General features: G+C 52.1%; 1 pseudogene; it reads left to right on the top strand.

Moving 5' to 3' along the window:
• Positions 1–516: 516 nt before the first annotated feature.
• On the top strand, positions 517–7,434 carry LOC141917141 (olfactory receptor 14A16-like; annotated as a pseudogene).
• The last annotated feature ends 5,573 nt before the right edge of the window (positions 7,435–13,007 follow it).

Below are 13,007 nucleotides of genomic sequence, written 5' to 3'. Positions count from 1 at the left end.
ATCAGTCCAGCTTCCTGCATGGGGCAGCTGCACATGGAATGACCCAGGCACCTCGGGGTGGTGATGGGGGGTAGACAGAGCACCCCTGACAACGGGACATGTTGTGGGGAACTGTGTCACAGGTTTTACAGAAGCCCAGCTAGACGACATCCATAGCTCTTCCCTTGCCCACTGATGTTGTCACTCCATCTTAGAAGGCCACAAAATAGGTTAGCCAAGGTGAAGCCATGCTGTGTCAAATCACTTCCCTGTCCTCTAAGTGCCTCAGCACAGCTTCTAGGAGGATGATTTCCATGATCTTCCCAGGCACAGAGCTGAGGCTGACAGGTCGGTAGTTCCCAGGGTCCTCCTTTCTACTCTTTTCTAGAAGGGGTGCAATGGTTCCCTTTTTTCAGGCACTGCGGATTTCCCCTGACTGCCAGGACTTCAAATATCCTGGAGAGTGGCTTGGTAACAGTATCAGCCAATTCCCTCAGGACTCTGGGATGCATCTTGTCAGGTCCTACAGACTTATGTATGTTCAGTTTCCACAGGTGGTCACAAACCTGATGTTCTCTTACAGTGGGAGGGACTTTGCTCCCCCAGTCCCTGTCTTGTGGGGACACTTGCACTCGACAGGTTTGGGAAGAGAGGTTGCAGTGAAGACTGAGGAAAAGGTCTTGTTAAGTACCTCAGCCTTCTCCCTGTCCATTATTTCTAGTTTTCCAGTCTTGTTCATTGAGTTGATACAAGTTTTTTGACCTTCCTTTTCAGGCTGATGTACCTGTAGAAGCCCTTTTTCTTATTCTTTGCATCCTTTGCCAAGTTCAGCTCCAGCTGCAATTTGGCCTTCCTGACCCCATCCCTACACAACCGGGCAGCGTTCCTCTACTCGTCCTGGGGTACCTGTCCCTGCTGCCACTGCCTGTGCATTTCCTTCTTGCCCTTTACTTTGACCAGCAGGTCTCCACTCAGCCATGCTGGTCTCTTGCCTTCCTTTCCTGATTTCTTACACCTGGGGATCGATAGAGGTTATTCTTCCCTCCAATGCAGGACTGGCCACTTCTCCTTCTAAAACTTAAACATTCTGCTGGCAAAATCCCAGAGTTTCTCAAAGGCTCCTGGTCTATAGCTCCATTTCTCTGGCTGTCAATGTTTGTGTGCAGGTGGCTCACCCTGATTGTGGTGAGCCATCAACACAAGATCACAGGATAAGAAACTGCAGGACACCACAGCTAATAAAAGGAGTTGCTGGTTTGTACTGACCAAGGGAGGAATCAAGAAAAGCCTGTTAGAAACACTCTAGGAGGGCAGGAAACCAGCAAAGCCAGAGGCAGTGGTGAAAGAGCAGAGGTGGGCTGTTTGTAGAGGAATGTGTGAGGATGATCAAAGAGAAGAACTTGGGAGGGAAAAGAAGGAAAAAGAAAAGCAAAGGTTAAGCTCAGACATGATGAAGACTGCATCAGAGGTTCCCTGCCGAGTAGTCAATGACTTCAGTGGGACAAAATTTAAGAGCTGATTGCTACAAAACTATGTCTGCTCCCTTCCATGGTCATGGGGAACGTGAGCGCTCTCCCAATCATCATCAAGGGAAGAGCTGTGGTGGAAGGAAATGCACCGTCACCCATCCTGGAAGGGACCTCGGCAGGTCTGTAGGCCAAGCACAAGCACCATCTGTGGAGAAAGGAGAAACGAGGTTTGGGCTGTTTGTATGCTGGGCTGTGCCAGTGGGAAACGTCAGCCTCTATAGACACGTGTCCAGTAGAGATCTCTCCAGGAGCCAATCTTAGACTCTGCATCTGTCCAGTAGCTGGTCCTGGGATCCCCTCATCCCTCCAGTACCCCCTAACACACACAAACACACACAAAGTCATAGACACATGCATGGAAACACAAAAATTTATTTCTCCAGCAGAGAGTAATGGAACATCTGAGGCTGGAAGGCAGCCAGATTTGAAATTCTCTGTGCCGCCTCTTCATGCTTATTTTTGTCAGGAGCTCCTTTCTCATCCATATGCGCCTTCTCCAGTGCTGCCTCAATTCCTGCATATCTGGTGGTGCTGTTCTGGAGCTTGAAGAGGAGATCCTTGGCCATCAAACACCTCTCGCCTCTTCTCTTCAGTGTCATATCCCGTGGGATTCTGCCAAGCAGGTTCCTCAGCAGGCCAAAGCCTGCTCACTGAAGTCCTGATCTTTGCCGCCTTCTGTTCTCTCAGGAGCCTCAACTCTACTTTCTCACCCCTGAATGTTACATCCCCGACCAGCTCTTCCTTGTTTCTAAGTATGATTGCCTGCAGGACACCTCCCCTCACTGGCTCCTCAGTCACCCTTGTCAGGATGATGTTGTCAATTAACTCCCAAACCCTCCTGGATGGCTTTCACTGTGCTGTGTTGCCCCTTCAGCAAATATTGGGAGAGTTTAGGAGTGCCATGAGGTGCAGGGCCTCTTCCAGTTGAATGCAGAAGGCTTCATCTACTTCCTCTTCCTCATCTGGGGGTCCATAGCAGACATCCACCCACCACAGTGTTGTCCATGACCCTTCAGCTCAGCTGACTCATCCTCCATCCCCAGGCAGAGCTCCACACTTTCCTGCTGCTCTCTCCCATAAAGGGAATCTTCCCCTCAGGGTCCAGCCCCATGGCCTTATCAGTACCAGACCCCCAGGACCCCACAGTTTCTCCACAAGAGGGGATTTGTAGTGCCCTGCAACTCCTCATGCTGTTCTCTTGTGAGAGACACCCCAGCCAAGATAAGCCAGCTGCACACAAATATTAAAAGCTGAACAAACTTTTCTACAGTCCATAGGAACCTTGACAAAACCTGGGATTTCTCAAACTTGCAGTTTTACAAGGAAAAGTGGCTAATCCTACATAATTGGGAGCAGGGGGCGAACAGCCTTGTACATCAGGACAGGTTGGGACGTGACCGGCTGAGCAGCAACTCTGACGAGAAGGGCCTGGGCACTACGAGGGATGCCCTACGAGCCAGGAGATGATGGACACAATGAACAAGGGCAGCTGCCTACGGGGCTGCATTCGGAGGAGCGTGGGCCACCCTGAAACCCTGAGTTACCATCCCCCTCCACTCAGCACTGCTGTGTCCCCACTCACATGGGTGAGTCCCAGGTTGCGGCTCCCCATTTTGGAGAGGTAGGGAGGACCTGGAGAGTGTTGAGTGAAGCTCTGCCAAGGTGGGGTTCGGGACCTCATGCCCATGGCCTGTGTGGGGTGGCTGAGGGACCTGGAGTTCTTTGGCCCAGTGGTGTGGAGGCTCCAGGCACTATAGGAGTAGCCTGAGAGTGACTGAGGGGGGATTTCAGAGATGATGGAGCTTTTCTTTGTAGTGAGAGACATCATGAGAAAGAACTAATGCACAAAGTGCATCTGGGGAGGCCCAGACTGGACACAGAGAAATGTCACTTGAAGGGCAGTGCTGTGGTGTAACAAGTCACCCAGAGGGAGACTGGAACAGCCCCAGGCTTTGTGTTTCAATGAGCAGCCAGGGAGGATGGAGAGATCTCAGTAAAGGAAGGGAGATGCTCAGGTGAGAGCAAGGTGTGGTAGCTGGGTGGACATCTCCAGCCTGCAGAGAAAGAGGTGCAGGTGTGGCACACAGTGGGACAGCCTGTGGTAGAGATGATAGAGGGATGAGGAAAGTCTGAAAATCCCCCAGCAGAGATGAGCTCTTTCTGCCCTTGGCTCTGGCTGTTGTCTCTGCCACTGATGCTGATGAGGAAGCACCTTCCCCTTCCAGCACTGGGTCTCATGGCCTCCCCATCCCCATCCGAGAGCCTGGGAGGTGTTGGACCATAGTTTTGCCCTTGGCATAGCACATCCCCACATCACACTGCCCCAGGAAGAGCCCTCAGTGGTGTGTGAAGGACAGGATCTGACTTCGTAGAGGTTGGGGTCAGGCCTTGGCCCTTTTGCTTAATGTAACACACCCAGTTTCCCTCAGAATTTGTTCCATGGCCTTTGTTTCCCTGTCATCTCTGCCTGGAGTTTTCTGATCTAACAAGGCCCTGGAGAGGCTTTGTCAGTAATGGTCCTCACAGGGACCCACTAAAATGCCAAGTGACTCTGTAGTCTGCATCTAAGAGTGACTTCTTGACAGGCACCTTCATCGTCCTGTCACTGTCTGAGGTTCATGGACTCGGCACCAAACCCACCTGAGGGGTCATTAAAATGCCTTGGGCTGGTCCTCTGCTGTGGAGCTGGGCCGGGCTTCTGGGACGGAGGGAGCTGAGGGCAAGTGGTCAGCGCTGCAGAGAGACAGCTCTGCCCAGGAGCAGCTCCTCTGCAAAGTGCAGCAGGGCTGAGGGCACTGCCTGCAGGCACCGAGGGCAGAGGAGCCGGGCACAGAGAGGGGAAAGGCAGACGGCAGTGGCAGGATGCTGAGAGCTCACTGGAGGAGAAATCTTCGCAGCCCTTGACACAGTAAGTCTCTGGGTGCAGGGCAATGCAGCTACAGGTGGTGGAGGGATGTGGTGAAGCCGGCACAGCCGCCAGGAATGTCCCTGGTGTCTGGAGGAGGAGGCCGTGCTCCAGAGCAGGGCTTCCCTGCTGCACTGTCAGAGGGACAGGCCATGGCGGCTGCCTTCTCCCGGGGACGGCTGCAGGGGTGTGCAGGCGCGGGTGCAGCCAGGGGTGCCCAGGGCTGTCCTTGAGAGCAGGGTCCCTGCAGCCCAGGGGCTGTGTGCTGGGGCAGGGACTCTGCCGCCTGCCAGGGTCAGCACTCAGCCTGCCCGGGGAGCTGCCCACGGCGCTGTGGGGAGAAGCTGTGTGGGGAAGGAGAGACCCCCGTCAGGGCAGGGCCCTTCTGCTGTGGAGAGGGTGCTGCGTGGTTCCGGGCTGCTCACAGCTCCACATCACCCCCAGGACATATAGTGAGAGCCTTTTTGAAGAAGGACATCAAGGCAGCATTTAACTGAAAGGGAAAGTGTCTGTGCTTTGTGTTTTCCCCTGTTCATTGCCTGAGTAGACGCAGGGAGACGGGAATTTATTTCTCCATTCTGGAGAAGGCACTGAGTCCCCAGTTCTCCTTAGCAGTTGTTTATACTGCTCCTAAGACTGTGCACTCACACAGAGATGTCCCTGGGCAGGGCCCTGCTGCCAGGAGGGGTCTGCAGGGCAGAGCTGAGCACACAACGTGTGGGATGGGGACTGTGAGCACTGACAGGGAGGAGACTTAGGGACAGACAAACAGCTCCCAGGTGTGACAGCTCCAGGCAGCAGAAACATGGGCAGGATTGTGAGGGAGTTCCTACCAGTAATGCTGTGGGAGGATGGTGACTCTTTGCCATCCCCTGCAGTGCAGACACCTTCACTGAGCAACTCCCTGGTCTCCTCTCCCACCCAGCAGAGCCCCCCGCCATTAATGTGACAGGGACATGGTGATGAGTTGCCCTTCCAGCAGCCTGACAACAGAGGAGGAGAAATGCCCGAGTGCCCAGCGTTGTCTCCCTGTCCTGCCTTCCTTGGCATGAGCACTTTGGCGTGTTCCCCTCTTCTCCCTGCTACCTTTCTTCTTACTGCTGCACTCACTGGTGTGGAGGGGGAGGCCTCAAGCACAGCTCAGACACTGGTGCTGCGGGTTCTGTCATGCTGATGGATCTGAGGAAAAGCATCCCAGTCCCCTGCTTTAATCTGGGGCTCTGGCCACCGCAGTGGGTGGGGTGGGCAATGTTCTGACCCTCTCTTCATAACATCACAAATTTTGGCTCTTTGACTCCTTCCCTTGGGGGTCCTGCTTGGTTCCAGGCTGCCCTCCAGAAGGGCACAGCTGCCCCTAGGCATTCTGAGTTTTCTAGCAACCCCCTGGAGAAGATGTCATGGTGCTAAGGACATGGAAATGCTGCTGGGAGGCTGCATGTGAGCAGCCTTCTCTGTGTCCCTGGCTGGAAGGAGAGAGCTGAGATCCTCTAATCTCAGGAGGGACCAGATTCTTTTTGCAGGGAACAGCTGAGTGTGATTGTTCTCCAGCTCAAAAAGGTGCCAGTACAAGGTGAAAGACACAGCGGCTGTCCTCACTCTGCTCGAAGGGACAGAGCCTTTGTCTTTAAGGACCCACAAGAATCCACCAGGGAGTGCAGCAGAAATGCCAAGGATCTCTGCCTTAAAAACACTCCTCAGGTGTGGTGGGGCCACTAGAACAGACTAAACAAAACAAAATCCCTACAACTCTGCTCTGCAATTGGGTGAATTGGGAGGATAAATATTAAAAAGTCTTTGTTATCAGATGACCCCATGTTCATATTTGCCTGCTGTTTTAGCATAGCACTGACTCCTCCAGAGCCTGCAGCAGAGACCCCTGCTCCCTTCGGTACCCTCAGCCAAAACTTACAAGAGCTCATGAGTTGGACCTAAATAAGGTTTCCGGGAAGAGGTGAAGCTGTTAGGGGGGGTCTGTGAGAAGTGGAGTATGTTTTGTTCAGACAAGTCCACTCTAACTTCTCACTGCTTTTTCCTCCATGTATAGGTCCCCATGTTCAGAGGAAGAAAATGTCCAACAGCAGCTCCATCACTGAGTTCCTCCTCCTGGCATTCGCAGACACACGGGAGCTGCAGCTCTTGCACTTCTAGCTCTTCCTGGGCATCTACCTGGCTGCCCTCCTGGGCAACGGCCTCATCATCACCGCCATCGCCTGTGACCACCACCTGCACACCCCCATGTACTTCTTCCTCCTCAACCTCTCCCTCCTCGACCTGGGCTCCATCTCCACCACTCTCCCCAAAGCCATGGACAATTCCCTCTGGGACAACAGGGACATTTCCTACTATGGATGTGTTATCCAGGTCTTTTTCTTTCTCTTCTTGATTGGAGCAGAGTTTTATCTCCTCACCGTCATGTCCTACGACCGCTACGTTGCCATCTGCAAACCCCTGCACTACGGGACCCTCCTGGGCAGCAGAGCTTGTGTCCACATGGCAGCAGCTGCCTGGGGCACTGGGTTCCTCAATTCTCTCCTGAACACAGCCAACACATTTTCATTACCACTGTGTCAAGGCAATGCTGTGGACCAGTTCTTCTGTGAAATCCCCCAGATCCTCAAGCTCTCCTGCTCAGAATCCTACCTCAGGGAAGCTGGGCTTCTTGTGGTTACTGCCTGTTTAGGTTTTGGATGTTTTGTTTTCATTGTGGTGTCCTATGTACAGATCTTGAGGGCCGTGCTGAGGATCCCCTCTGAGCAGGGACGGCACAAAGCCTTTTCCACGTGCCTCCCTCACCTGACTGTTATCTCCCTGTTTGTCAGCACTGGAATATTTGTCCACCTGAAGCCCCCCTCCATATCGTCCCCATCCCTGGACCTGGTGGTGTCATTTCTGTACTCTGTGGTGCCTCCAGCAGTGAACCCCCTCATCTACAGCATGAGGAACCAGGACCTCAAAGATGCCCTGAGGAAACTGTTTTCATGGCTGTTCCTCTATAAGCTTCCAATCACTCTCTGCAAATGACTGTCAGGGCATCTTATTGCAAGCCTGTAGTTGCTGTTGTTGCTATTGTTATTATTGTATAGTCATTAGTATTTTCTTCTCATAATTATCATTATCATCAGTGTCCTTAGAATTTTGTGGTAATCTGTGGTTATTTTGTTTCTACCCAAACGTTTAGATTCAACTCACTACTACTGAGGAATTTACCTCCTCAGTCTCACCTCCTGCCTGTATACATGTTCCTCTAACTCTGGGCCCAGTCTGACTCTCCCACCCCATCTCTGGAATAATACGGTATCTCCCCAGTGCAGTGCCCCAGAGTTGGGTTCCTTTCCCAAAGCTGATGCCAAGAACCACATGAGCAACTGCTCCCCACAAGCTCCTCTTCCTCATGGATCCAGGAGAAAAGAAGTCAGTGATGCCACACTGTGACCTATTTGGCACCAAGGGTTGGATTTAAGACTAACTTGGTTTCTAATGAGTGCAGATTCTGAATGGACCACTCACCATGGGGTGACTCTACGTCAGGTGAATACCTGAGGTCCATATCCAGAGCTGTCCCACACGTGACATGTAGTTGATGTCTTTAAGGAGGGGAGTCTGGAGCTGCCTGGAGATCCCAGGGGATCTTCAGGGACCATGTGTCCCTGGGGTGGGCAGTGACTAGGGCCCCACAAAATGAGAAATCGGGGATAGTCCCCAGACACACCCTTGGCTGGACTCAAAGAGCATTTTGTCTGGGAAGCTGACCTAAGGAACAGCCTCATCCCAGCTTCTTTCCATGGTCCGTAAACTGTGACACACACCCTGCAGTACAAGTGGGAGATTTGTGGGTGGGGTTGCAAACTGAAATGACCCACAGTGTATCCTTTGGTCTGGCTCTTGCGATGTTCAGAACCAACTGACTCTGAAGGAAAGTAAATCTGGACTTGGTGATTACAGAAAACACATTTAAAACTCTTTCTTGTTTTGCCAATTGGAGCAACAAAATTCTTGTTAGTGTTTCCCCGTGTAAAGGCAGTACGGGAAGTGCCTGGAATCAAATAGACCATGCAGCTTGAGATAACAAATATGTTCAGGAGGAAAAGGGTGTTACAAAGCTCCACAAGTGAAGTGGTTAAACAAGGGAAATGCCCTTGGAGGTTTCTCTCTTTTAAATTAGCCAATCCCACCTCTCCAGCCTGTGAAGTGTATGTATGTTAGTCATTGCAAACTAGAAAACATAAAAGCCAGCAAAAAAGGAAGCTTGTGATACTGGCACCCTGTGGTTGTGCCTGATATGATTCTCAGGATCTCCTCAGAGAAACAGATCAGAAGGTAAAGAATGTGCAAAAGAACATCCAGAAATTGAAGGAGAAGGAATTTACCAAATTAAAGAACCGTCTTAATAAAAAGAGAGGAAGATCTTAGGGTCAACAGACATAGGCTCTGCTTACATATTCAACAAGTAAAGGTGGACATTGAACAAGTACAAGGTTTAGAAAAAGAACTAAAGGTTAGAAAATGAGCTCAAGAAAACAGGAACAGCAGAGCAGCATATAGTCACTAACACCAGTGACAATAAATGCAATGCATTCCCTGCAGTCTGGGAACTCAAGGGTAAGTCTTGGTCAAGACCCATAGGTTGTACTGGGAAGGCCCAGGTTCCTGTGGGCTGGCACCATGGATCCTGGTACCCTTGCCAGCAGATTCTTGGGGATGACCCACAGCTGAAGAGGCCATTGGGAACCCGAGAACCTTGGCCCTGTTATTAGCAGGCACAGGAGCATCCATGAAGACTCTTGGGTCATCGGGGGTAAACTTAGACTGAATAATTCTGGAAGAAGCGACCTCATGTGGCTGTGACAGAGCCCATCGTCTTGACCCAATTTGGGAAAATGTCACCTTCAAACAAGCAAATTCAAGGGACTCGTGTCAAAAGACCCATCAGGTCAATCCACATAGCAAGTAAAAGGAATATTTATTTCGCTGCAGATGCAGAATGCAATAAGCATTGGATTGTGCCTCAGAATATTCAAGGAGAATCTCATCAAGCTCCTCCATGAGCTGAGGCAAACACTCTGAGCAGAGTGAAGGACAGTGAGTGCTGGCCTAACACGAAGAAGGATGTAGATCTCTGGGGTAGGAGCTGTCTGTCTTGTGCCGTGACCAGTGCAGATTACACTGGAGTAAAAGCCCCAGGCCAGCACCAACAGAGTGGAGGTCACAGACACAACGGCAGATTGATTTGGTGGGAGCTCTGCCAGTGACAGCTTGAAACACCAAGTGCATCTTGGTAGTAGCAGATCCTTTTACTGAATGGACAGAAGCCCCCTTGCAAAACCAACGTGGTTGCCACCACTGCAGATCTCCTGTTGAACGCTGTTATTTCTTGCTGGCGTCTGCTCCACAGCACTGAGTCTGATCTCAGCACCGACTTTGTGGCAATAATTCTGCATGAGCACTGCAAAGCCTGAACGCGACACGTCCCCTCCGGCTCTGCCAACCCGTGGGGCAGGGGAGAGGGAAAGGGCAGTGAAGGGGCTGGGTTTGGCTGTTGAACATGGGGTGCAGCAGCGATGAGGAGTCAAGGAAGTGGATGACACAGGGAAAGACACCACAAATTGTGATGTTTATAGTGGGGCCACTCCTGCTACAAGATCCCGATTTGCCAGCAGCTGGCCCCAGCAATTTGGGCACAAGACGTTCATCACAAACCGCTCATCCCAGCAGAGACAAGAGAGGGACAGAGAGGAAGGGGAGAGGCAGGTCAAGGGGAACTGGCTGGAATGGGGATGGTTATGAGGTCGCTTCCGAGGGTTGAACAACCCCTGTTTCATCCAACACTCATCTTCCATCCTCTGAACATGCACCATGGTGCAGAGCCTAGTTCTCTATTCTTTATGGCCTCCTCAGAGGTGCTGCCAGGCTGCACTGAGGTCCCCCTCAGCCCTCCCTTCTCCAGGCTGAACAAGACCAGCTCCCTCACCCTCTCCTCACAGGCAAAGTGTTCCAGGCCCGGCCTATCTTGGGGGCCATTCACCAAATGCCCTCCAGCTTGCCAACATCATTCCTGTCCTGGGGGTCTGAAATCTGGATGCAGTAACCTGGACAATGCCATCTCCTGATCTCCTGGCCGCACTCCTGGCCATCAAGCCCTGGGGGCAGCTGCCCTCCCTTGCTGCCAGGGCACACTGCTGCCTCCTGCCCAACCTGCTAAGACTTTCCCATGGGACTTCTCCCAGCCAGGCAGCCCCCAGCCTGTGCCATTGCCAGGGGGATGTCTTGCAGGGTCACACACTGGCACTTGTCCTTGCTGCATTTCCTGAGCTTCCTGCCAGTACGTGCTCTCCTGCTCCTTTAGCCCTTTCCCTGAGCACTAAGGCCTGGAGACCTTTTCAATAAAGACTCAGGCAAGGATGACATTGCGTCCCCCAGCCCCACCTGTGTCTGCTGCTCTTCAATCACCCTCCCCATTGAGCACCAGCCCTGCATTTCCCCTGATCATTCTTGCTCTCTAATGAGCCACTGAAGCTCATCTTCCTGCTTTTGACTTTCCTTGTCACCACCGGCTCCAGGAAGCTTTGTCTTCCTAAAATCAATGAAGTCAATTTCTATAAATTTCTCCTTTGTAAACTGTCCTTGCTGTCACCTCCTGGCAGCTGCTTGCTGGCCACTGTCAGAGCCAGCCCTGTTCCTGCACTGACCCAGCCTCCCTGCCTCACACATGCATTATCGTCAAGTGAAGACCCGTGGTGAAAGGAAAGGTTCCTAGGCCAACCAAAACCACGGTCAGTGGAAAAAGATAATATAGACATGCAGACAAAATTGATTGCTCTGTGATCTGCTTTTTCACCATCCGTCTGTCCAGAACCTGGTGCTGGGATCCCCTTGTCCCCCTGTTTCCCCACGTACAGACAAGCACACACACACACACTCACATCAATGGATCTCTCCACCACAGTCACAGAACCATTGAGACTGGAAGGTAGGCAGCTTCCACCTTCTCTGTGCTGCGTCTTCATGATTCATATTAGTCAGGAGCTCCTTTCTCCTGGGATCTGTCAGCCTCCTGCCACCTTTGCATGACTTCCTGTATGTCCGGGTGGAGTCTTCTGGAGCTGGAAGAGATCCTTGACCATCAAACAGCTCTCTGCACCCCCCTTCTCTACAGGGTGGTATCCCATGGGATCCTTCCAATCAAGTCCCTCAGCAGGCCAAAGCCTGTTGTCTGAAGAAGGCCTCATCTACTTTCCCTTCCTGACCCAGAGGTGTGGAGCAGACATCCACCCACCACAGCATTGTCCATGTTGTTCTTCCCTCTCATGTTGATCCCTCAGCTCTCAGCTGACTCCTTGTCCATCCCCAGGCCGAGCTCCAGGCATTGCTGATGCTCTTTTCTATAAAGAACAATTTCCCCTCTGGGTCAAGACCCATGGCCTTATCAGTACCAGATGGCCAAGTCCCAACAGTTTCTCCAGGAGGTGGTTTGGGCAACCTTATTCCTCCAGCTGATACTTGCAGACCCACTGGGCTCTCTGTTATCCAATCTAGACTTACACTCTCAAAAATACTGAGCTCCCAGGCCTCTTCTACTCACTGGTTGCTCCGGTTTGATGTTCCCTACTGGTTACACCCACCGACATACACACCAACGTGACATGCACACACACCGGTCTCACCAGTTGCTGGCCCCCAAAGAACAGTTGGAAGAACTGACATCATTTACGTGGACTTGTGCAAAGCAGTAGACACTCTCCTACATGACATCCTTGTCTATAAACTAGAGATACGTGGATTTGACAGATGAACCACTCAGTGATAAGGAATTGGCTGGACAGTCTCACTCCAAGAGCTGCAGTCAGCGGCTTGATGTCCAAGTGGAGAGTGCTGGCGAGTGGCGTTCCTCAGGGTCAGTGTTGAGACCGGTGCTGTTTAAGATCTTTGTTGGTGACATGGAGAGAGGGATCGAGTGCACCCTCAGAAAGTTCACCGACACCAAGCTGTGTGGTGCGGTCGAGACCCTGGAGGGAAGGGATGTGCCATCTGGAGGGACCTGGACAGGCTGGAGAGGTGAGCCCGTGCAAACCTGATGGAGTTCAACAAGGCCAAGTGCAAGGTCCTGCACATGGGTCAGGGCAATCCCAAGCACAAATACAGGCTGGATGAGGAGTGAATTGAACGCAGCCCTGCAGAGAAGGACTTGGGGTTAATATTGGTTGGAAGACTGACTGTGAGCCAACAATGTGCACTCGCACCACAAAGCCAACTCTATCATGGGCTGCATCAAGAGAAGTGTGGCCAGCAGGTCGAGGGAGGGGATTCTCCCCTGCTAATCCACTCTTGAGACACCCGCTTGCAGTGCTGTGTCCAGCTCTGGGGTCCCCCATATAAGAAGGACATGGACCTGATTGAGTGGGTCTAGAGGAAGCCACAAAGTTATGGGGGGACTGGAGCATCTCCCCTATGAGGACAGGCTGAGAGAGTTGAGGTTGTTCAGCCTGGAGAAGAGGCTTCAGGGAGACCTTAGAGCAGCCTCCCAGTACTAAATGGGGTCTACGGGAAAGATGCAGATGGACTCTTTATCAAGGAGTGTAGGGACAGGACAAGTGGTT

This window comes from Strix aluco, chromosome 34, assembly GCF_031877795.1.
Source record: "Strix aluco isolate bStrAlu1 chromosome 34, bStrAlu1.hap1, whole genome shotgun sequence".
NCBI classification, from domain to species: Eukaryota; Metazoa; Chordata; class Aves; order Strigiformes; family Strigidae; genus Strix; species Strix aluco.
Note: the sequence above shows the minus strand (reverse complement) of the source record. Positions and strands in the feature narration are given on the sequence as shown.